Here is a 24,603-nt window from a genome sequence, read left to right as displayed (position 1 = left end):
GAAATTTGAAGAAAGAATGACCAATAATTTAAGATTGGTAAAAAATGATGACTCTGATACGGAGAAGTAAAAACAAATGAATAAAGAAAAAAAAGCTGAAGCGGACCTGTAAATAAAGAGAACAAAGTAAGGGGAGAAAAGTTGGGGAATGAGGAAAATAGATGAAGGGGAGTGGGAGATACAGGCTTCCATTTATCGAATGAATAAATTATGGGAATAAAGGGCACAGCATGTGGAATGCAGTCAATGATATTGTAATAGTGTTGTATGGTGGTAGATGGCAGCTACAGTTGTGGTGAGCATAGCATAAGGTACAGAGAAGTTGAATTGGTACGTTGCACACCTGAAACTAATGTAATATTGTGTGTCAGCTCTACTCAAAAAAAAAAGAAAAAAAAAAAAGAATCTTATCAGAGACTAATAAAAACATTACATTAAAAAAATAAAAGATTGTTGAGGGCAAAACTGTGATAGTGATGCTAACATGGTTGATAACAACAAAGGTGATTTTGCTGAAAAATTCAGAACAATTCTTTATGCAATTATTAGTGCATAGTTTGAACTTATTACTTAGAGAGATTGCCTCAACGTTGCTGATGTTGTTGACATTTTTTTGAACATTAAACATTAGATACAGTATTTTCAGGATCAGTAGAAAGGTGGAACATCTTGAGATAAACATTGAATTTGACCCTAATACATGCGGATTAGCAATGTTTACTTGCTATTAATATTAGCAAAAGCTTGGAAAAAGCAGATCTAAGTTTGGCTACTTCACTTTTAAAAAGATTAAAAAAAACTTAAAATTTAAAGAAAATAGTTTTTAATAAATAGAAACTGCAAGTGCAATATGCAGCAAAAGTGACAATCTGAAAAAAAATAAAATTAAAATGAAGAAATAAAAATGGTCAAATAACTACAAAGGAGAAGTTCACATACTCCCACGAAAAATCCCCAAACTTATTTCTGTAAAGGCTATTTTCTGGCTATTAGAGACCAAAAAACAATTTGACCAAATTGAGCAACATGCTGCTGTTTTCAAATTTTTTTTTAATATTCCAGAATTAAAAATGTAAAAACAGAAGAATTAGGAAAAACTGTATGAATCTAGGTATTTTTTAAGAGATCCTGAAAAATCATGCTGTGATAGCAATGTATACGATGAAATTCAAATTCTTGGTAATATTGTTTTGCAATAACAATGTATCATATGCAAATCCATTATAATGTTTGAGCATATGTGAAATAAATGTTCACTTCTGAACTGTCGTTTTAAAAATGTTATTGATGATTCCATTTGTCACTATCTTGGCAGAGCTAAGTTTTTCCAAATGGAATTAGTAAAAACTATGTAATAATTTTGACCCAAGAAAGGTTGTCCAGTTTGGCATTTCCTGTCAGTAGAACTCAAATTATGTGAAAATCTTGATTTAACATCATTAGTAATCTTGGTGAACCAAAGGCAAGAAAAACATATTTCACAGAAAAAATATATAGTATTTTATGAATTATGGATATCTTGATTGCTCATCCAAATATTATTCAGACAGGTGCAATAATAGTTCAATAGTCTCTGTTATTTTGCTTTTAATTTTATAAAACCCATAGCTTTGCACATATTTAAAAAAATTTGTTGTTATGAAGTTGTCAAGATAGGAAGATAAGACATATTTTAGCTAAAATTTTGTTAGTCTGATTTATAACTTTTAAGTATGGGCCTTCATTTGTATTCTTGTCCTGATCCTACAAATTTTAGAGGTATAACTGGATGAACTGCTTTTCTCACATGTATAAGATTTTCTAGATAGAAGGCAATGTACCTGCTTGTTGGGTAGTAGCCTGGAGGTCCATGTTTGGTCAGCCTTCCTTGGTTAATCATTGGTAGGATGGGATTGTGAACAGCTTAGAGGCAGGCCATAAGGATAGACAGTAAGCTAATTGCTATCCCATGAAAGATTTAGAGCAGGATGGAAAGAGCTTAAGAATCCCAGATGCCTGGGGATGAGGGTAAGGGGAAGGAGGTTACTTTAAGTAGTACTCTTTACCAGTTCTTCTCCTCTTCTTCCTCCACCCCAGTTCTGGGATTTGCCACATGAAAGACAAGTACCCAAGGTCTAGATGATATCACCTGAGCTTATTTCTAACACTTACAAAAACCTCTTGTGCACTTAATCTAGCCTGTCTGAGTTTCCTCATTTAATAATTTTGAGTTAGAGTATTAACTTATTATACCATATTGCTTTGGTGGATAGGAGGTAAAAATAATTATAAAATACATGGCAAAAATAAAGCCAAAATGAGTGTGCCATAATATTTGCCATCCATATAATACATTGAAAACTTATTTATCATGTTTTTATGGCCTATTTGCTATATTTTTCCTTGGTTGTTAATTACCTGCTTGGCAATATTTTATATGAATGATCAAAAATTATCAGAGATGTAAATGAACTTTTTTCAGACCTAATTACAATTATAGCCTTCTTTTCCCAGAGCATGACCAAAAAGAAAACAAAAACAAAAACAAAAGAAAGGAAAAAGAAAAAGGAAGGGAAGGGAAGGAAGGGAAAAGAAAAAAAAAATCTACCTTGGTCAGAGGAAAATTCAGTTCTTTGTATTTCCAGAGTCTGGCGTAGCACTGAGCTGGTTTTACAAAATAAGTTCTCCTAACCACATGGTAAATTACTTGATTTTTCAGTCATACTGGTTCAAACATCAAGTTCATGTAGATACTTTCCTTTACTTTTTAGTTGAAGTGACCTTGCCTTGATAGTTTTGTTCTACTTTCACTACCAGGCCTTGATAAAACAAAGTAAAAAAATTAAAAATGTTTGGAAATGTAACAAAATTCATTTTATTTATTTAATTTTTTAAATTGAAACAAAAATCTTGTTGTTTTTTTCTTCCCTCAAATGACTATGGTATATGCCAATGTAGATCACAACAGAGGCAAATATCTACTATGTTTTGTTATTCCTGTCCATATAATAGAAACCTGTGCTGGTTATATACTGATGCATAACAGATTACTACAACAGTTAGTTGGTTAAAACAACAAACATGTATTATCTCACAATTTCTGTGAGTCAGGAATTTGGGAGCAGATTAGCTGGGGGGCTCTGACACAGGGTGTCTCATGAAATTGCAATCAAGTAATCAGCTAGAACTGCAGTCATCTGAAGGATGGAACCAAAGGAACTGCTCCCACAATGGCCATTCCCATGATTGTTGGCAGTTATCACTATAGGGGTCTCACCATAGGGCTGTTCAAATATCCTCACCACGTGGTAGCTAGATTCTCCCAGAGTGAGTGGCTTAGTTTTTGAAGTCACACATCATTATGTCCGCTCTATTTTCTTGGTCACACAGACCAATCCTGATACAATGTGGAAGGAAGAATATCAGAGCACGAATACCAAGAGGCAGGGTCACTGGGACCAGCTTGGAGACTGGATACCACAAACAGGGTTGTGTTCAGAGCACTCATCAACTAGAGTTGAAGTCAAAATGCATCCTGGAAAAGTTTTGTCATTTTAGTCCTGCTTGAATATTACTTAATTTTTGAGATATGTATTGGCTACCATTTGAGGCATTGGTAACAACAACAACAAAAAAAGTTGGATGTGGCAGCCAGAAATGTCTGTTCATTCTAGCTCTTGACTCTACGTTTGGAAGAGGTTTGATGTAAATCTGTCTCAGTTTGTTTTTCTTTGAAATGGAGGAATTAACACACATCTGTCTAAGCTTAGTAGATTATGTACAAGACAAAAGCCTTAGTTCTAAGTATAGCATTAGGCATATAAGAGCTAAACAAGTGCTAGTTTCCTTTCTCCTTTTCTTCAAGATACTCTAAAGCAGAATTTCCCAAGCATTGTGCTATGAAATATCACTTTTCACCTTGCCATCCTTCCAAAGTCCCAGGGTTTGTTGCCTCTGGTTGACAGTGGCCTCCCCTAGTGTGCCGAATGTGTATTAATATTTTATATGTTTATCATTGTGAAAAACTTGGGGAAGCACTTCTCTAAAAGAGGATTTCTTTAAAATAGCTATTAGAAAGGACATCTAATAAGGTACTGAGGATCTAAGTATAATGATTGATCCCTAAGAGAACTGTTTCAACATAGGCATGAGAATGTATTTAGCAACATCTTAGAACAGTCTTCCTAAACTTTCCTGATCCTAAAAGCAGAGATTCAGACCTAGATGTGAATGTCCAGGGGATGGGGCTGGGAATCTGGTTTTAACAAGGACTCTTAAAATTCTTGAGATTACACAAGTCTAGGAAATGCTACATCTGGTGAATTCACCTCTGGAAAGTGTAAGGGAGTTGGGCGCCTAGAGGAAAGGGAAAGAAATTATGAGATTTTCTCATATAGGAATTCTGGCATTGTCACTGATTTAGCATTTTCAGATTTGTGCGTGTGTGTGTGTGTGTGTGTGTGTGTGTGTGTGTGCGTGTGTGTAAGGTGTGGAGTGGGGCAGCTAACCATCTGTGGATGCTCTATTTGCAATTCATTCAGTGTAACTAATATGTAGGATGTGCCCACTATGTGTAAGAAACTTAACATGTAGTGGCCTCCCCATCCCTGCTCAGCTTCTTTGGTGTGATAAAGCAAGGCAAAACATGTGTCTGTTCCCACTCTGCTTTTGATATTTTTACCCTAGCTATAACTCAAATGCCTGCCATGGCTGGGCATGAAATGCAATGAGTAAAACTAACTGGTTTATAATGATAGAAAAAGATCTCCAAGTGTAATTTTTGTGAAAAAAGCATGATAAAAGGCAATGTGTATAATTCTACTTTTGTGTAAAAAAGGTAATAATAAGACTATCTGTGCATATTTTCTTGTAATCTGCCTCAAGAGACTCTAGAAGCATACACAAAAACTAATAAAAGAGATTACCTTGAGAGAAGTTGGGGTTATATGGTTAGATAAGATACAGAGGTGGGACTGAGACTTTTCACTATATACCATTTTTAAGAGATTTTATTTATTTATTTGAGAGAGAGAGAGAGAGTGCGCGCGCGTGCGCGCGCACATGATTGGGGGAGGGGCAGAAGCAGATTCCCTGTTGAGCAAGGAGCCCAACATGGGCCTTGATCCCAGAATCCTGAGATCATGACCTGAGCAGAAGGCAGACACTTAGCTGAATGAGCCACCCAGGCACCCCACACTATATGCCATTTTTATTTTTATTGTTTTTTTAAAGATTTTATTTATTTATTTGAGAGAGAGAGAGAGAGAGAGCACAAACAAGGGGAGTGGCAGAGGGCAATGGAGAAGCTGTCTCCCTATAGAACAGGGAGCCTGATGTGGGGCTCGATCCCAGGACCCCGAGATCATGACCTGAGCCGGAGGCAGATGCTTAATAGACTGAGCCACCCAGCTGCCCCTATATGCTATTTTTTTTTTAAGATTTTATTTATTTATTTGACAGAGAGACAGCCAGTGAGAGAGGGAACACAAGCAGGAGGAGTGGGAGAGGAAGAAGCAGGCTCCAAGCAGAGGAGCCTGATGCAGGGCTCGTTCCCAGAGCTCCAGGAGCACACCCTGTGCTGAAGGCAGACGCTTAATGACTGAGCCACCCAGGCGCCCCCCTATATGCTATTTTAAAAAAAGATTTTGAACCAAACGAATTTAGTACCTTTTTTAAGGAAAGAAAAGAAATATAACAATATGCAGGCTACACCTCTACAAGACTGTGGACTAAATTTGGCCCATGAATTGCCATTTGAAGCCTCCGTATTAAACAAATCCCTAAACTTAAATCATTGAAGTCTGAATCATTGATTCATTCATTCAGCAAACATTTATTGAATGCCTCCTAAGGTCCAGTCTTCATGTTCAGGAGCCAGACCCTATTTCTAACCTCAAGGAGCCTTCTATCGCTAGACTCTAGTGGCCCCTCTTGGTGAATATTTAAAAAGGAACATCTTTGTATTGTTTTGGTAACTTAAACTAATTAGTAAGTGTTTCCAAGTTGAATCTCCAGTGAGTAGGTAAGACTTGCTTTAAGACTAGCAAGTACATGTTCATATACTCACAATTAATGTTTAAGACCATAAAAATATTTTGATCTTAACTATTTTGAAATAAATTCTCTTAGCTTTGTTTATTCTATTAATTTATTAGGCAAATATCTCAAGATAAACTTAAACTCAAGCCAAGTAAATTATTTCAAATTCTAGAAAAAATGAACATGTATTAATGAAACTATTTGCAAATAAAATTTCTGAGAGCAAACTGTTTCAGTGAGAGACAGGAAATAGGAATAAGGAAAGAAAGGGGAACCAGGAATAAAATAGAAGTACAATCTATCTTCCTTTGTAGAAAAAAAAAAAGATGTGACATAGCCTCCTTGAATCTGTTAATCTAATCTTGATGCTAATAATCTTATCTTTCCTGGAGGTGTGTTTTGGCTTTTTTCCCCACCTAACCCTCCCCACCCCCATAAACTCTTGGAAATGTGCAGTTCATGTAGAAAAGCAACATGTTTGCCCTCTGGTAGAATGGAGTCTTACATTCCCCAGGCTCTTGTAAAGAGGCCAACAAAAGTTTAGATTGGCTTAAATGTAGAAATCTATTTCCCATCATGACAGTGGAAGACATTTCAGGTTTCTGGATTCTTAAATATTCTGCTGCCTGCAAATCCTATTCAGAAGTTTACTTTGCTGTGACTAATTGTTAGGCAGACAGCAGAGTTACTCAAGACTAATATTACTAGCTTTGAACTGACATTAATGTCCTTAGAAAGCCTAACTATCTGTATGGAGCAATGTTTCTGAACACAACGTTACCCTGAGATCTCCAGAGGTTAAGTGACTTTATTTGAGAAGAAAAAGATTCATTAACATTTTGTCATGTAAATAATTTGATTTGAATAAATTATTTCTTCTGGGTGATAAAACAAGGGAGTCATCACAATATGTTTAATAAAATTTATTCTAGTTTGATAGTTAATACCATACCAGATTTTTGCATCTGTTTTAGTTCTCTTTTGCTAAATCACAGAGCACCACAAAATTTAGAAGCTTTAAAAGAGCAACTCATTGTAATCACTCATGGTTCTGTAAATTGATTGGGCTCAAGTAACCTTGGGGCTCTTGCTTGGTGCCTCTCATCTGGTTGCAGTGAGATGGTGGCTGAGGCTAGAATAATCTGAAGGCTTGACTGGGCTGGACATATAAAATGGCTTCTGGACATATAAGAATGGCTGGAAGAGCTAGAAGCTGGTATCTGTCTTTCTCTTTTCACATGGTTAGTTTGAAATTCCTCACAGCATTATAGTCTTAGGATTAGAGTTCTTACATGGGGGCTATTTCCCCCAGAGTAAGGGTTCAAGAGACCCTGGCAGGAGCTGCAAGGCTTTTTGTGACCTAGCTTCAGAAGTCAGACAGCATCACTTTTGTTTCATTTTAATGGTCCAAAAGCTAGTCATCCATAGGGGCCAATTGATAGAGCCTCCAATGGCCAAAGCAGGAACAATTTGAGCAATAAAAAAATAAGATTGCATTGGATTATAACCCTTATATAAGATAGGGGTCCATTGAGCCTATACAGATATAAATAAATGATTGAATAAATAATTTTCAAGAAAAAGACAAAGGGAGAAGACAAGGGAGAAGAGACAATTCTCCCTTGAAGAATTCCAAATAATTTGTGCAGATACTCCAGTCTCAAGGAGGGGAAGCATGAATCTTTACTTGTTAACTATAGACTTCTCATAATGACTTCCTTCCAAAAGTATAGAATGGAAGGGGGAAAAAGAGTATCTCAGCCCTATGATCAAGGTCAGTATTGACAGTGATAAATCCATTGACAGTATATATCCTTGATATGATGTGATGAGAATGGCACTTTACTTCTGTGATCTTCCTTCCAAAACTCCAGTCTATTTGTGAGAAAAATATCAGACAAGTTCCAATAGAAGGACATCCTATAAAATACTTGATCAGCACTCCTTAAAACTATCAAAGTCATCAAAAACAAGGGAAGTCTAAGAAAGTATCAGAGCCAAAAGGAGCCTAAAGAGACAATGACAAGTAAATGTGATGTGGTATCCTGGTGAAGATCCTGGAGCAGAAAAAGACATTAGGCAGAAATGAAGGAAATCTGAATAAATTACTACAGACTTTAGCTAATAAAAATGCATTAATATGTATTCACTAATTATAACAAATATACCATGCAAATATAAGATGTTAATAATAGGAGAAATTGAGTGAGGGGTATATGAGACATGTCCATAGTATGGCCTTATTTTTTTCTATAAATCTGAAACTATCCTTAAAAATAAGGTCTATTAAAAAAAAATAAAAAACTCGTCATAAGGCCCAGATTTGAAGGGAGGGAACTACAAGAGGTATAAATATTAGGAAGTGTGATTCATTGCGGGGTCATTTACAATAGCATCAATTCCACTGATTTTTTTCTGAGAACTCACCTCTCTACCCCCTAGTCCCAGTTCATACAGCTGGAGCCTCACCTGTTGGTTTCAGAGATAGAACCAGTGACTCTGGCCTGAAGTAACCAAGATTCACCAGAATCAGGGAAATTTATCTTCTTTGCCACGTGGTAGTTTCAGGAGCGTGCAGTGACTTAACCCAGAGCAATCAGAGCAACTCTAGGACTGTTAGCAAACTAACCTCTGGCCCTGAACTTGAGTATATGTGAGGTGGGAGCTGCTCCTTCTTGTCTTGCTGTCAGGAGGGGAGAACTTGAAGGTACCAGATACCATCTAGAGTCTGAGCAAGAGACCAACAGAATAGAGGTAGCTGGTAGGCGATATAGACTCAAAGATGGGAAAAAACAAGCTGTGGGACATTATGGAGCCCAGAATCCACCCCTGCTAAGAGGAGCTCTGCCTCTGGAAGATCTCAGTTACTCAAGACATTAGTCTCTTTTTGGCTTAAGTCAGTTTGGTTTGGGATTTTTTTTTTTAAATTCATTTCAATGGATGAGGTTCCCAAATGATACAATGAAATAATGAATTGTCCTCCAATTTATTTCTATGTTAAATATGATCAAAATATTACTTGATTTTAAGATTGCTGATTTTTTGAGGCTGCTTTGTTTATTCCTAAATAATTTATGATTTATTTGAAGAGTAAAGTAGTTAATATTTTTAACCAAGAATAAATTCTTAAATATTCTTTAAACATTTAGAACGATTGCATAGCACACACAGAAAGTGACCCAAAATGTTAAATGTTACTTATTTATTATTATTTTTGCTTACATTAAAGGGCTAAATCTTTGTTATGAAACCTTTTATCTGGTCTTAAATGTACATATAATTATCATAGTAAAATTAGAGTGGTCATATGGCAAAGTGGCTAAGAATGTGTTTTATAATCTGTTAGATCTGGGTTCAAATTCCAGCCCGCTCCTCACATGCTGTGTAATCTGCAAGTTACTTAACCTCTCTGAGCTTCATTTTATCCTCCTAAAAATTAGACTAAAGGTAGCTTGTAGGAGTAAGATTAAATAATGCTTGCAAAGGCCCAGATTCAATGCCTAACACAAAACAGATGTTCCATCAAGTGTGATTATGTTATTTTTATGCTGTGTGGTTATTTTATTAGCCCATAAAAGACTGGCCAAATAAATCAAGAATCCATGTAAAGGACAATGTAGTTTGTATCAATGTATGTATTACTTATCAAAAAATTAAAATTAAGAAAACAAAATTGCTCTAAAAGTTATGAAATATGTTTATTATAGAAGATATTACTTGTATATTTGAAAATTTTGGGCTACCATACTTTTTTCTAAGGTCCAAGATTAAAACACTAACTCAAAATATATTGTGATATCCTTTAGTTTGCAGATCATATTTGTTCAAAATCAACTATGTTCTTCTAAAATTACAAACCAACAAATTGCCCAATGCTGAGCAGTAAGTTAAAAGATATACTTACTTGTTAGAAGATCAGTGTCATAAAATTAACCTCAAAGTCAATGAAGGGTGTCAAATAGATATTATTTAAAACAGAGTAAAGGAACTGAGAAATAGTGTTATATGAATCCATTTAAATATAGTATATTTTAAAGAATAACCCATATAATGTTTTAATTATTATAATGGGATCCTTTTGGTTGCAAGAGAGAAAAATCCAACTAAAATAATTTTCTCATATAACAGGTCGGGAGGTAGGGTGGCTGGTGGCTTCATGCTATTGTTTTTCATCTTTCTTCCAGCTCCCTCCCTGGTCACAATATGGCTGCAGTAGTTCTAGCTGTCATGATCTCACACCAACGTCCAGAGGTAAGAAAAGAGGACCTCTTCCTTGTGTTTCTGTAGAAAAGCTAAAAAACCTTTTCAGAAGGAACCTCCCCATTGTTCCATCCTACTCAGACTTCTCTTCAAGTTTTGTTGGCCATAATAGGGTCATAATGGAAGTGAAAGTACCATGATTGGCTGGATGACATAAATGTCACTTCTGGGGGGTGGGGCTAGAGCACTTGGCCAATTGGATGAACACAGGTAATTGTCAGGATGGAAAAAGAGGGGAATGGGTGTTGAGAAGACAAAGACCCTGCTACACTGACAAGTACCATTCCAAAAAAAAATGGGAAAAAAGAATTCAACTGATGAAAGCATGTTATTAAATACTATGCAGTGGCTAGAGGGAATATGTGTACAACAACATATATAGATCATAAAAGGATAGTATTCAGTGAAAACAGTGGGAAAGAGAACAAAATCTATCATACAATATTTATGGTACTTCAAAATATATGAACACTGGAACTTTCACATATTGCTGTCAGGGGCATAAACTGGTACAGCCACTTGGAAAAACTGTCAGGCAGGATCTACTAATGGTAAACAAATCATGCCCTACTTCAAAGTAAATTAGTTTTCTAGCTGTATACATGTGTGTGTTTATGTGTACCAGATATGTCTGGGAATATTCAGAGCAGCACCATTCATAGCAGTCTCAAACTGGAAACCAGCCACCCAAATGTCCATCAGCCAGAGAGAATGGATAAATCTATGGTGGTGTAGTTCCACACTGGAATACTGTAATGGAATACAGTATTCACTGGAATACTATGCAGTGACGAGAGCGAATGAACTACTGTTACACACCACAACTAGTGAAATGAGCCAGTTACTCAAGAGTTTTAACTGTATGATTCCACTTATATAAATTTCAAAAATAGGTAAAATTAATCTATAACAATAGGAGTCAAGATAGTGATTACCTGTTCAGGAAGGGTCATAGCTATTGGGACAGGACTCCTGGTGGGCTGGTAATATTTTATTTTTTAACATGTGTTGGTCTCATGGATTTATTTGTGAAAATTCACTGAGGTGTGCAGGTATGATGGGCATTTTTCTACATGTATGCTATACTTAACATTTTTTCCTTAAAAAATCATGCACATATAAAATAGCACTCATTTGGGGTGCCTGAGTGGCACAGTTGGTTGAGTGTCTGACTCATGGTCTTGGCTCAGGTCATGATCTCAGGGTCGTGGGATTGAGCCCCATGTCAGGCTCTGCACTTAGTACCAAATCCGCTCAAGATTCTTTCTCTCTCTGCACATCCTCCCACCAAGCGTGCATGCTCTCTCTCCCTCTCAAATAAACAAATAAGTCTTAAAAAAAAAGAAAGAAAGATCTCAAAATAGCATTCGTTTAATTAATAGTAACTATTGCTAGGCACTGTCTGGGCACTGAGAATACAAAGAGAATTCAGTCCCTGCATCCTTGGAGCTTAATCCTAATAATAAAAATAAATGTAATAATGATAACCGCAGATAATACTTAAATAGTATAGATTATTTGTTGGATAAAATTGTGGCAGTTTGAGGTAGATACTGTCATCATCCCCATTTTAGAGCTGAGGAAATTGAGGCACAAAGCTACCTGCTGAAGATCACAGAGTGAGTCATAGAGTGAAAATGCAAGCCTAATAATTCGAATTCTGGAGTCTGGCTTCTAGTCATGATGGCATATTGCCTCTCATTCTAGTGAGGGGAGACAGACAAAAAACAAGGTAGGTATGCGAAGAATTGAAGCTGGCAAATACTACAATTGAGAAAAACCACGGTATAGTGCAGGAAGTGACAAGGGGGATTGCTGTTCTAAATAGGATGCCTAGGGAAGGTTTTTAAAAATAAAGTGATATTTTAAAACAGACATAAAGAAAGTGAGTGAGCCATTGGATAGCTGAGTGGTAAGTGTTTCAGGCAAAAGAAACAGCAAGGCCCTGAGGAGTGCGTAATAAGTTCTAGAAATAACTACGAGGCCATGATGGCTAAAATAAAATGATATGGACAGAAGTGGAAGGGGATGATCTAATGGGCACCAGATCATGCATAGCCTTATACGCCAGGACTCGTTCTTTATATACCTATCCAATCACAGATATAGTATGCTTATTAGAGTGAATACTAACCATAGGGAATGGGTGAGGGGATCTTGAATAAAAGAAATAAATGCAAAATTAGTACCAACCTATTAGGCTTGTATTATTATTTTTTATTATGTTATTTTAGTCACCATACAGTATATCCTTAGTTTTGATGTAATGTTCCATGATTCATTATTTGCATATAACACCCAGTGCACCATGCAATATGTGCCCTCCTTAATACTCATCATCAGCCTATCCCAGTCCCCCACCCCATCCCCTCTGCAGCCCTCATTTTGTTTCCCAGAGTCCACAGTCTCTCATGCTTCATTCCCCCTTCTGTTTACCCCTCCCTTCATTCTTCCCTTCCTTCTACCGATCTTCCTGCTATTTCTTATGTTCCATAAATGAGTGAAACCATATGATAATTGTCTTTCTCTGCTTGACTTATCTCACTTAGCATAATCTCCTCCAGTCCTGTCCATGTTGCAGCAAATGTTGAGAAATCATTCTTATTGATAGCTGAGTAATATTCCATTGTAGATATGGACCACATCTTCTTAATCCAGTCAACTGTTGAAGGGCATCTCGGCTCCTTCCACAATTTAGCTATTGTGGACAATGCTGCTATGAACATTGGGGTGCATATGACCCTTCTCTTCACTACGTCTGTATCTTTGGGGTAAATACCCAGTAGTGCAATGGCTGGATCATAGGGTAGCTCAATTTTTAACTTTTTAAGAGACCTCCACACTGTTTTCCAAAGTGGCTGTACCAACTTGCATTCCCACCAACAATGTAGGAGGGATCCCCTTTCTCCACATCCTCTCCAACATTTGTTGTTTCTTATCTTGTCAATTTTTGCCGTTCTAACTGGTGTAAGGTGGTATATCAAGGTGGTTTTGATTTGAATTTCCCTGATGGCTAATGATTTTGAACATTTTTTCATGTGTCTGTTAGCCATTTGTGTCTTCATTGGAGAAGTATCTGTTCATATCTTCTGCCCATTTTTTGATTTGCTTATTTGTTTCTCGCGTATTGAGTTTGAGAAGTTCTTTGTAGATCTTGGATACCAGTCTTTTATCTGTAGTGTCATTTGCAAATATCTTCTCCCATTCCGTGGGCTGCCTCTTAGTTTTTTTGACTGTTTCCTTGGCTGTGCAGAAGCTTTTTATCTTGATGAAGTCCCACAGGTTCATTTTATCTTTTGTTTCTCTTGCCTTTGGAGATGTGTCATGAAAAAGGTTGTTGTGGCTGATGTCGTAGAGGTTGCTGCCTATGTTCTCCTCTAGGATTCTGATGGATTCCTATCTCACATCGAGGTCTTTCATCCATTTGGAGTTTATTTTTGTGTATGGTGTGAGAGAGTGGTCAAGTTTCATTCTTTTGCATATAGCTGTCCAATTTTCCCAGCACCATTTATTGAAGAGACTGTCTTTTTTCCACCGGATGTTTTTTCCTGCTTTATCAAAGATTAATTGCCCAAAGAGCCGAGGGTCCATTTCTGGGTTCTCTATTCTGTTCCATTGGTCTATGTGTCTGTTTTTGTGCCAGTACCATGCTGTCTTTGTGATCACAGCTTTGTAGTATAGCTTGAAATCTGGCAACATGATGCCCCCAGCTTTGTTTTTCCTTTTCAACAATTCCTTGGCGATTCAGGGCCTTTTCTGGTTCCACACAAACTTAAGGGCTATTTGTTCCAGTTCTTTGAAAAATGTCATTGGTATTTTGATCGGGATGGCATTGAAAGTATAGATTGCTCTGGGTAGCATAGACATTTAAACTATGTTGATTTTTCCGATCCATGAGCATGGAATATTTTTGCATCTTTTTGTGTCTTCTTCAATGTCTTTCATGAGTGATCTGTAGCTTCTAGAATATAGATCCTTTACGTCTCTGGTTAAGTTAATTCTGAGAAAACGTATGAAATTTGGTGCTATTGTAAATGGAATCGATTCCCTAATTTCTCTTTCTTCAGTCTCATTGTTCATGTATAGAAATACAACTGATTTCTGAGCATTGGTTTTGTATCCCGCAACATTACTGAATTGCTCTATAAGTTCTAGTAATTTGGGGGTGGAGTCTTTTCGGTTTTCCATATAGAGTATCATGTCATCTGCAAAGAGAGACAGTTTGACTTCTTCTTTGCCAATTTGGATACCTTTTATCCCTTTTTGTCTGATTGCTATTGCAAGGACTTCTAGTACTATGTTGAATAATGATGGCAAGAGTGGGCATCCTTGTCGTGTTCCTGATCTTAAGGGAAAGGTTTCCAGCTTTTCCCCATTGAGAATGATATTCGCTGTAGGCTTTTCATCAATGTTTTTTATGAAATTGAGGAATGTACCCTCTATCCCTACACCTTGAAGGGTTTTAATCAGGAAAAGATGCTGTATTTTGTCAAATGATTTTTCTGCATCAATTGAGAGGATCATGTGGTTCTTGACTGTTTTCTTGTTGTATGATTTATCACACTGATCGATTTGCGAATGTTGAACCACCCTTGCATCCCAGGGATGAATCCCACTTGGTCATGATCGATAATCCTTTTAATGTACTGTTGGATCCTATTAGCTAGGATCTTGTTGAGAATTTTGGCGTCCATATTCATCAGGGTTATTGGTCTGTAATTCTCCTTTTTGATCGTGTCTTTGCCTGGCTTGGGGGCCAAGATAATACTGGCCTCATAGAATGAGTTTGGTAGTTTTCCTTCTGTTTTTATTTTTTGAAACAGCTTCAGGAGAACAGGTATTATTTCTTCTTTGAATGTTTGGTAGAATTCCCCCGGGAATCTGTCGTCAGGCCCTGGACTCTTGTTTTTGGGGAGGTTTTTGATCACTGCTTCAATCTCTTCATAAATAATCGGTCTGTTTAAATAATCAATTTCTTCCTGTTTCAGTCTTGGTAGTTTATAGGTTTCCAGGAAGGCATCCATTTCTTCCAGGTTGTTTAATTTATTGGCATAAAGCTATTGATAAAAGTTTCTATTGATCCTTCCTATTTCATTGGTGTTGGTTTCATGCATAATTTTATTAATTTGGGTCCTTTCTCTATTCTTTTGGATAAGTCTGGCCAGTGGTTTATTGATCTTATTTATTCTTTCAAAGAACCAGCTTCTAGTTCTGTTGATCTGCTCTACTGTGCTCCTGGTTTCTAATTCATTGAGCTCTGCTCTGATCTTGATCACTTGCCTTCTCGTGCGAGGGTTAGGGCTGTTCTTCTGTTCCAGCTCCAGCTTCTTGAGGTGAGAATATAAAAAATGCATTTTAGATTTTTCTATTCTTTTGAGTGAGGCTTGGATGGCTATGTATTTTCCCCTTAGGACTGCCTTTGCCATGTCCCATAGATTTTGGACCGATGTGTTTTCATTTTCATTTTCTACAAAAATTGTTTAATCTCCTTCTTAATTACCTGGTTTACCCATCATTCTTGAGCAAGATGGTTCTTAGTTTCCAAGTGTTTGAGTTTCTTCCAAATTTTTCCTTGTGAGTGAATTCCAGTTTCAAAGCACTGTGGTCTGAGAATATGCAGGGAATAATCTCAGTCTCTTGGTATTGGTTGAGACCTGTTTTGTGACCCAGTATATGGTCTATTCTGGAGAAAGTTCTATGTGCATTCGAAAAGAATGGGTATTCTGTTGTTCTGGGGTGTAGTGTTCTGTATATATCTATGAGGTCCATCTGGTCCAGTATGTCATTCAAAGCTCATGTTTCTTTGTTGATTTTCTGCTTAGGTGATCTGTTGCTGAGAGCAGAGTGTTGAGGTCCCCTACTATTAACGTATTATTATCTGTATGTCTTTTTATTCTGGTTAAGAGTTGGCTTGTGAATCTAGCTGCTCCCCTGTTGGGGGCATAGATATTTATAATTGTCATATCCACTTGTTGGATACATCCTTTAAGAATACTATAGTGTCCTTCTGTATCTCTGACTACAGTCTTTAGTTTAAAATCTAATCTGCCTGATATGAGAATTGTTACCCCAGCTTTCTTTTGAGGTCCATTGGCATGAAAAATGGTTTTCCATCCCTTCACTTTCAGTCTGGATGTATCTTTAGGTTCAAAATGAGTCTCTTGTAGACAGCAAATGGATGGGTCATGTCTTTTTATCCAATCTGCAACCCTGTGGTGTTTTATGGGAGCATTTAGGCCATACATTGAGAGTGATTATTGAGAGATATGGTTTTAATGATGTCATGTTGCCTGTGAAGTCTTTGTTTCTATAGATTGTAAATTTCTGTTCTATATCACTCTTGAGGTCTTTTTACTTTTATAGAACCCCCCTTAATATTTCTTTTAGGGCTGGCTTGGTAGTCACAAATTCCTTCAGTTTCTGCTGATCCTGGAAGGTCCTTATCTCTCCATCAATTCTGAATGTCAGCCTTGCTGGGTAAAGGATCTTTGGCTGCATGTTCTTCTCAGTTACAGCTTTAAAAACACCTTGCCAACCCTTCCTGGCCTGCCAGGTCTCTGTAGACAGGTCTGACGTTATTCTGATATTCTTCCCTCTGTACGTAAGGATTTTCTTCCCCCTGGCCTCTTTCAAGACTGTATCCTTAGATCTGATATTTGCGAATTGCACTATGATGTGATGTAGTGTAGGTCTGTTTTCATTGATCTTGGGAGGGGTCCTCTCTGTCTCTTGGACAGGAATGCTTATTTCTTTTTCCAGATTAGGGAAGTTCTCAGCTACAATTTGTTCAAACATCTCTTCTAGACCTCTCTTTTTCTCCACCCCCTTGAGGATGCCAATGATTCTGACATTGGAACATTTCATTGAGTCAGTAATCTCCCATAATCTACATTCTTGAGATTGGATTTTTTGAGCCATGTTTCCGTTTTTACTTTCTCTTCTACCATCCCATCTTCCAATTCACTAATTAGTTCTTCTGTCTCATTTACCCTGGCTGTCAGAGCGTCTAGTTTAGACTGCATTTGATTCATAGCGTTTTTAATTTCTGCCAGATTCACTCTCATTTCTGCCCTTAGAGATTCTATATTCTGATTAATATTTTTGTTAATATTTTTTCAAGCCTATACATCATCTTGACCATTGTTACTCTGAACTCCATTTCTGACAATTTGGTTATATCCATTTCCATCGGTTCTGTGGCAGAGGCCACAGTCCCTGTGTCCTATCTTTGCTGAGGGTTTCTCCTCCTCGTCATTCTGATGAGGAGAGGTTCCTGGGACGCACATAGCCCAAATTATTGACCAGGACCCAGGCAGTGTGCACTTGTTTTATAGGGACCTTAGGGATGTGGGCTTCTTGATTTTTCAGCCTGCCTTCTGGGGGAGGGGCCTGCCACGCTGATACTCAGGCAACCCTGTTTGGGTAGAGTTGCCCCGTCCCCTGCGAGGGGGGATGGGGATGGGCACAATGTGAGCTCGTATTTCTGGGCTTTTGTTCTCTGGCATCTTTCCCTGGTGGTTTTCTTTGACTCTTCTGAGAGAGCAGCAGCAGTGGCCATATCCTAGCCTCTGTCTCAGAACAGAGAGATCGCAGTCCACTCTCCACTGAGCTCTCCTGGCCACTTTAACTCTGTTTCTGTCCGTGCTGCCAAAAACCCTGCAGTGTCCCGGGATGTGTGCCCCACAGCCACTCTCCCAGCCCTCACTCCCACGGCCAGCATGTCTCTGTCTTTTGTGCTTCTAACACCGCTAGCCGCCCCCGGTTCCCACGTGCGCACTCCTGAGCTCCCTGTTTCAGTGTGGTATGCGCACGCTCCAGAGCCCAGTTTCTGTCTGGTAGCGGACGCGCTCCCGAGCTCCCGGTTTCAGTCTAGTTCGAGTGAGCACTCTGGAGCTCCGGTTTTCAGTCTGGTCACGCTTGCATTCCCAGCCTCAAGGTCTCAGTCGGCCTCAAGGTCTCAGTCTGCTTTCTCGAGGGTGCCGGTCCTTGAGTCTGGCCCGCTCCCCAGTGCAGGTGAGCGCGACGGCTCCCTCCCCCTTCCGTTTATCTTCTGATATCTGTGTGCAGATTCACGGCTCTCCGCTTCATACCTCAATACTCAGTGCTAGAGATGTTCATTTGTAGAGATCCAGATGTATCTTCCTACGTCTCCTATAATCTTGTATTATTAGTCATTAGTATTATTAGTATTTTTAACTCAGTTTTATTTTTTTATTTTTATTTTTTAAAACTTCTTTCTTTTTTTTTCTGAACTTTATTTTATTTATTTATTTATTTAAAGATTTTATTTATTTATTTGACAGAGAAAGAGACAGCCAGCGAGAGAGGGAACACAAGCAGGGGGAATGGGAGAGGAAGAAGGAGGCTCCCAGTGAAGGAGCCTGATGTGGGGCTCAATCTCAGAACACTGGGATCATGCCCTGAGTCGAAGGCAGACACTTAACGACTGAGCCACCCAGGCGCCCCTAAAACTTCTTTTTTAAACAGTGTTATATTAGTTTCAGGTATGCAGTATAGTGATTCAACAATTGCATACATCATCCGATGCTCATCACAACACCCCCTGTTTCTCCTGTCCCCCCATCCACCTCTCCTCTGCTAAACCATCAGTTTGTTCCCTATAATTAAGAGTCTGTTTCTTGATTTCTCTCTTATTCTCCCTCTTCCTTTGCTCATTTGTTTTGTTTCTTAAATTCCACATGAGTGAAATCATATGGTATTTGCTTTCTCTGACTTATTCACTTAACATTATATTCTAGCTCCATCCATAGTCATTGCAAATGACAACATTTCATTCTTTTTTATGGCTGAATAATATTCATTGTGTGTGAGTGTGTGTGTGTGTATACACATATATACAAAATCATATATATATATATATATATATATATATATATATATATATATATATATACACACACACACACAAACATATCACATCTTTATATACCACATCGTTATCCATTGGTTAATTGATGGACACTTAGGCTACTTTCATAATTTGGCTACTGTAAAAAATGCTGCTGTAAACAAGGGGTGCATGTGTCCCTTTGAATTAGTGACTCTGTATTCCTTGGATAAATACCCTGTAAGGCCATTGCTTGATTGTAGGGGAGTTCTATTTTTAACTTTTGGTGGAACCTCCATAATATATATCTGAATTATGGGGTAGAGGTGGAAACAACTCTGGCATAGTCTTTAACCGAAGAGGACTGTATACTCCATCTTCACAACACCATAAATTATCCAAAAATTAAGGGGCGCTGGGTGGCTCAGTTGGTTAAGCATCTGCTTTTGGCTCAGGTCATGATCCTAGGGTCCTGGGATTGAGCCCCGCATTGGGCTCCCTGCTTGGTGGGGAACCTGTTTCTCCCTCTCCCTCTGCCTGCCACTCCTCCTGTTTGTGGTCTTTCTCTATGTCAAATAAGTAAATAAAATCTTTTTAAAAAATAGCATTTTAAAGAAACCCCAAAATTAAATAGATTTCATCAAATTTCCACTTCAGAAAAGAAAGGTATGCCCTAAGTGTATTAGGACTTCTTTATTACTCACACAGGTGGCAGTATCTACAGTGGGTGACACTGCCTCTGGCCTGCAGTGTGGCAAGAGTCCTCTTTTCATTTTACAGAGAATCTTACCAAAAGAGTGACAAGACATACTTCTTAAAAAAATTAAAATCAGTTCTTTAGAAAGTGTATAACTTATGGTTTGATTTTTTTCTGGGAATGTCACACGCATTGACCAACTACATGTATTGATGTTTAAAACATTGTGATTTCTTCAAAACATCCTGTATGTATACCAATATACCCCAAGAAGCATCAAGCCACATTATTTGTGTTTAAAATTAGTTTTTTTTTTGTCCAGAGAAAAAGAATGCACTTTGTTGGTAGTATGAGATCTTGTTTAGGTTAGAAAGGTTTTGATTTTATTCAGGGCTTATTATTGCAAATTCTGCCTCCTTCTTTAGTTTTGGGTTTTCAAAATCCAGAAAAGTATCTTCTAAAAAATGACAATTGTCCTGTAACATTTCAGGCGAAATAATATTTAAAAGCATTGTGTTTTAGGAGTTCAGAAATTATGTGTCAGGCTTCATCAAGAACTTTCAAAGAAAAAGGAAGAGTAGAAAGAGAACCATCTTCTGTGATTTGACTCTCAAATGAACTTCTAGGTTTCAGGCCTGTATTAAAATGGAAATATAAAAAGATAGGCACTCAGTATATTAATTTATAATGCATTCATTAGTCTGTTCACTATTTATTGAATGTCTCCTGAATGTCAAACCCTGTACTAAGTACCTGAGATATATTGATGAGGGAAAAAAGACATAATCCTGCCTTCATAGTGCTACAAGCTAACAGGGCAGTGGACATCAGTAATTACACAAGCATATAAAACTGTAAGTGTGACAAGCATGTGGAGAAGAGGCTCGTGGTATAGTGAGAGCCTGTAAGGAGGACTTTGGACTATTGAGGCTGGTTAGAGGAAGCTGTTCTGGAAACATGATGATTACATTCTGATCTGAAGGAAGAAGGTAGGAATTAACTTGTTAGGAAGGAAGGAAGAAAGGAAGCAGGTACAGAACAGAGGGAAAAGCCAAGTAATTAGAGAGAATGTAGAACTGAAAGAAAGTCAAGAGGGCTAGAATTCTCAGAGAACAGAGGAGTATAGATGAAAGTCATACTCATTTATTCATGTAATCCAAATTTATTATGTGCTTACTGTTGCCAAATTTTGTTGTAGGTGCTGAAAATATTAGTGTTGACTTTGTCACAAAAGTAAATACAGGACATTAAAAAGTTTTAACCATGCAGAGATGGGGGTGGGATGTTGATATGATCATATTTGTGTTTTGCAGAGATAACTAGCTCCAATATGGAGAATGGGTGAGAAGAGGCCAGAGTGTATTGTGTGGATCAGTGAAGGGGCTATTACAGTAGTGTAGCTGGGAGACAATAGCAGCTTGGATGAGGAGAATGATGCTGGAGATGCCTAGAAATTGGGGGCTTCAGGAGATAATTTAGGAAACAAAATAGGAAGTTGTATGTACTAGGTTGAGAGGCAGGGAGGAAAATGTCAAGGATGTGTCTGAGGTTTCTAGCTTGCACAGCTAGATGGGTTAGCTAAAATAATGGCAGTAATAATATCATCAGCCACTTTGACCTGAGTTTTGGTGTGGTAAGGGACTGTTAGTGGGAATTACTGAAGTATAATCTTTTTTTTTTTTTAAGATTATAGTTATTTATTTGACAGAGAGAGAGACAGCCAGAGAGACAGACAGCCAGCGAGAGAGGGAACACAAGCAGGGGGAATGGGAGAGGAAGAAGCAGGCTCCCAGCGGAGGAGCCTGATGCGGGGCTCGATCCTGGAACACCAGGATCACGCCCTGAGTCGAAGGCAGATGTTTAATGACTGCACCACCCAGGCGCCCCTGAAGTATAGTCTTTAATCAAAGTAGAGCACTTCCTCCAAATCATTGTAAATAACCAAAAATGATTACCTCAAGTCTCTACTTTTTTGGTGGTGTTGTTTTTGTTTTTTTCTTGACAGAGTAGACATGTTCTACATAATGTAGAACTTCGCTGGTTCTGATGTTCCATGTGAACAGTGAGGCCTTTTAAGAACTATACTACTGTGGCCATGCATGTTGCCAAGAGCCTCTTTTCCACTTAGACACAGCATCTTCTGAAAAGAGCAGTAAGATATCATTCCCGAAGGTCAAAGTGAGAATGCGATGGAGGAGGTAAGATTGAGGAGGGGAGGACACACTCCAGATTCTCAGTTGGGAGCCAGGTAAGATCAAAGCCCAGAGCTGGGAGATATAGTCCATAAGGCTAGAGTGTGTTGTGAACCATCTGGCCTGGTGGGAGATGGGAGTGAAGGAGTGGGCTGAGGTCACTTCCCAGAAGGCTCTCTGTGCTTTGCTAAGGTTTCACTTAACCGGAAGGGCAGTGGGGGGTGGACTTTGAAAAGGTTAGGAAAATGTCAGGAACAAGGTTAGATTTGCATTTTACAAAGATGACTTTATAATAATTTAAACTGCTCTTATTGTATGTACTTTTTCTGAATGTGTGCTGTTTTCATAATAAAATATTTTTTTTAAAAAAGAAAGCTGATTGTGTCTGTGGTGTAGATTGGATAAGACTTGGAATGTGAGATGAGATACAGGGAGATCAATCAGGAAGCTATTGCAACAGGAGCTTGCTAAAATGAGGGAAAGAATGTAACCTTTGGAGCCAGGAAGACTTAAATTTGGATGGACCTTGGCTTTGCCACTTCTGGATTGTGTGCGCTTGGACAACTATTTTTCTTCTCTAGGTCTCAGTTTTTTCATCTGTAAAAAAATAGGGAACAATACCTCCTTACATTATTTTCTGTTGTGAGAATTATGTATGTTAAGTTCTAGCATATAGTACTGTCAGTAAACGTAGTTCTAATTTTAACACTGTGAAGAGTGTGAATTAAGAGACAAGCAATGGGAATGGAGAACGGGGAATAGATGGCAGTGATGTTAAGGAGGTGGATTGTGCAAGCCTCAGGGACTGATGTAATGATGTTGGGGAGCTGCCATACTTCCTGAGAATCTCACTTGGATGGGATTAGGCAGATGGTTATTCCATTCACTTAGAGAAAATAGGAAGAAGGTCAGGGTTATTGGTTGAAGGCGCGGGACAAGGTTGGGAATGAGGGGAATTATGAACTCAGAGTGGGACTTGTTACACTTGAGATGCTCTGAAGTCAGTTGGCTCTGAGTCTATAGCTCTCTGGGAGAGTGGGGGCTCCATGATGGATATTGGGGAGGTGGTATTTTATAATGAAAATGTGCTCAGAGTAATGAGTAGAGTAGGCCATAGGGAGCAAGAATGTTTTAAGAGGAAGGCAACAGAACAGGAGGCAAAAAGAGCAAGGGCGGGGAGATTAGAAAAGAAAATGGTCATATATGTTAAGAAGGGAAACAGTAGTTTATAAGCCAAGAGAGAAGAAAATTTCAAGAGGGAGGAAGTGATTAATATTGTCAACTGGCTCAAAGAGGTCAGCTAAGATTGACATTAAAAAAATGCATTGGATTTAGCAACTGGGGGCGGGTGAGGCTTGTGTCACAGTTTGGCTAGAGATTCTTGTGTAGAGTGCTAGGGCTGGGATCCAGATTGCAGTATGCGGAAGAGTGGACAGGAGGTAAGAAGTGGGCATGGGGTGGAACTGTCCTCTGTTCTTTTTGTGAGGGGAAAGAGAAAAATAGGGATGGTGGCATTTTGTTTGTTGGTTTTAAGAAGTGAACGCTTGTGTGTGTGAAGTAGCCAAACTAGAGAGAGAAAGAATAAGAGTGATTCTGAACTCTGTGGGAGGGGGTGGAATCTGCCGGCACAGGTGAAGGAATTAGCCAGAAACCAGAAAAGGGAGGTTACTTCCTCTAGGATGAGGAGAAAGCTGGCATCAATGGGTATAGTAAAAATAGATAAAAGCGTGGGCTGGGGAGGTGTAAGATATTGAGGAAATTCATGCTGATGATCTCAATAGTCTTTGTGAAGAGGTGTGTGGAGAGAATGGCACCTGTCACAAGGCATGAGGATTAGGAAGAAAGACTTGGTTTTATTAAGCTGTTTGGGGGGGGGCAGCAACAGTTGCTCACAAGTGGGCTCTGGAATGGATTGTTGAGTAGTGCTCTAGAATGTGTTGCAGCTGAAAGTAGTTCACTGGCTGGGTGTCCTCCACCAGTGTGTCCCATTGTACTGGCAAGACTCAGGCAGGGGCTGACCGAAGCAAAGGGGCAGTACTCGTGTATGGAGGTGCTGACTGGGAGGTGAGGGTTGAAAAGAGCTCCTGGATTCCGAGGATGTAGGTTGTGGTGGATAGCGGGACTGGTGAGTGTGTGTTTAGGAATAGAGCGTTCAAGTGGCCTCTCTTCCTCCTCCCCCAAACACCTGAAATCTGAATAGGAAAGCACAGGGTGGGGCACTGGATTATCTACAAGGCTATTTTTAGTTGGCCCCTAGTTGGTGGTTCCTGTTGTTTTCTCTTTCTTGGGAGGAGGCAGCAGCTTTTAAAAAACTGAATTTAAAGGAAATAATTTATGTAATTTGAAGTCTTTAGACAATGGGAACAGAGCAAAGATTTCAAACACTGGTGAGACAAAAGCAGTTTCTACAGAGGTATTACAAAAAGCTACAAGCCCTATTCTTAATTAAGTGAAAAAAAAATCATTACAAGACAATGCATGGATTATTCTCTTCCTTTTTCTTCCTTCCTTCCTTCCTTCCTTCCTTCCTTCCTTCCTTCTCTTTCTTCTCTTTCTTTTCTTTCTTTCTTTTTCACTAAATTGTCCTA

General features: G+C 38.5%; 1 long non-coding RNA gene across 6 annotated transcripts in view; it reads left to right on the top strand.

The window, feature by feature from the left end:
• The window catches only part of LOC148110039 (uncharacterized), a 322,676-nt gene that overhangs the window by 73,334 nt on the left and 224,739 nt on the right, over positions 1-24,603 (top strand). For all 6 annotated transcript variants that reach the window (XR_015724384.1, XR_015724383.1, XR_015724387.1 and 3 more), the window contains exon 6: positions 10,203-10,269. This is a non-coding gene — a long non-coding RNA (uncharacterized LOC148110039). The remainder of the gene's footprint in view (positions 1-10,202; positions 10,270-24,603) is intronic.

Source organism: Ursus americanus, chromosome 5 (genome assembly GCF_024610735.1).
Source record: "Ursus americanus isolate L20-20 chromosome 5, mUrsAme1.1.p, whole genome shotgun sequence".
NCBI lineage: Eukaryota > Metazoa > Chordata > Mammalia > Carnivora > Ursidae > Ursus > Ursus americanus.
This window is presented reverse-complemented; position numbering and strand designations above follow the sequence as displayed.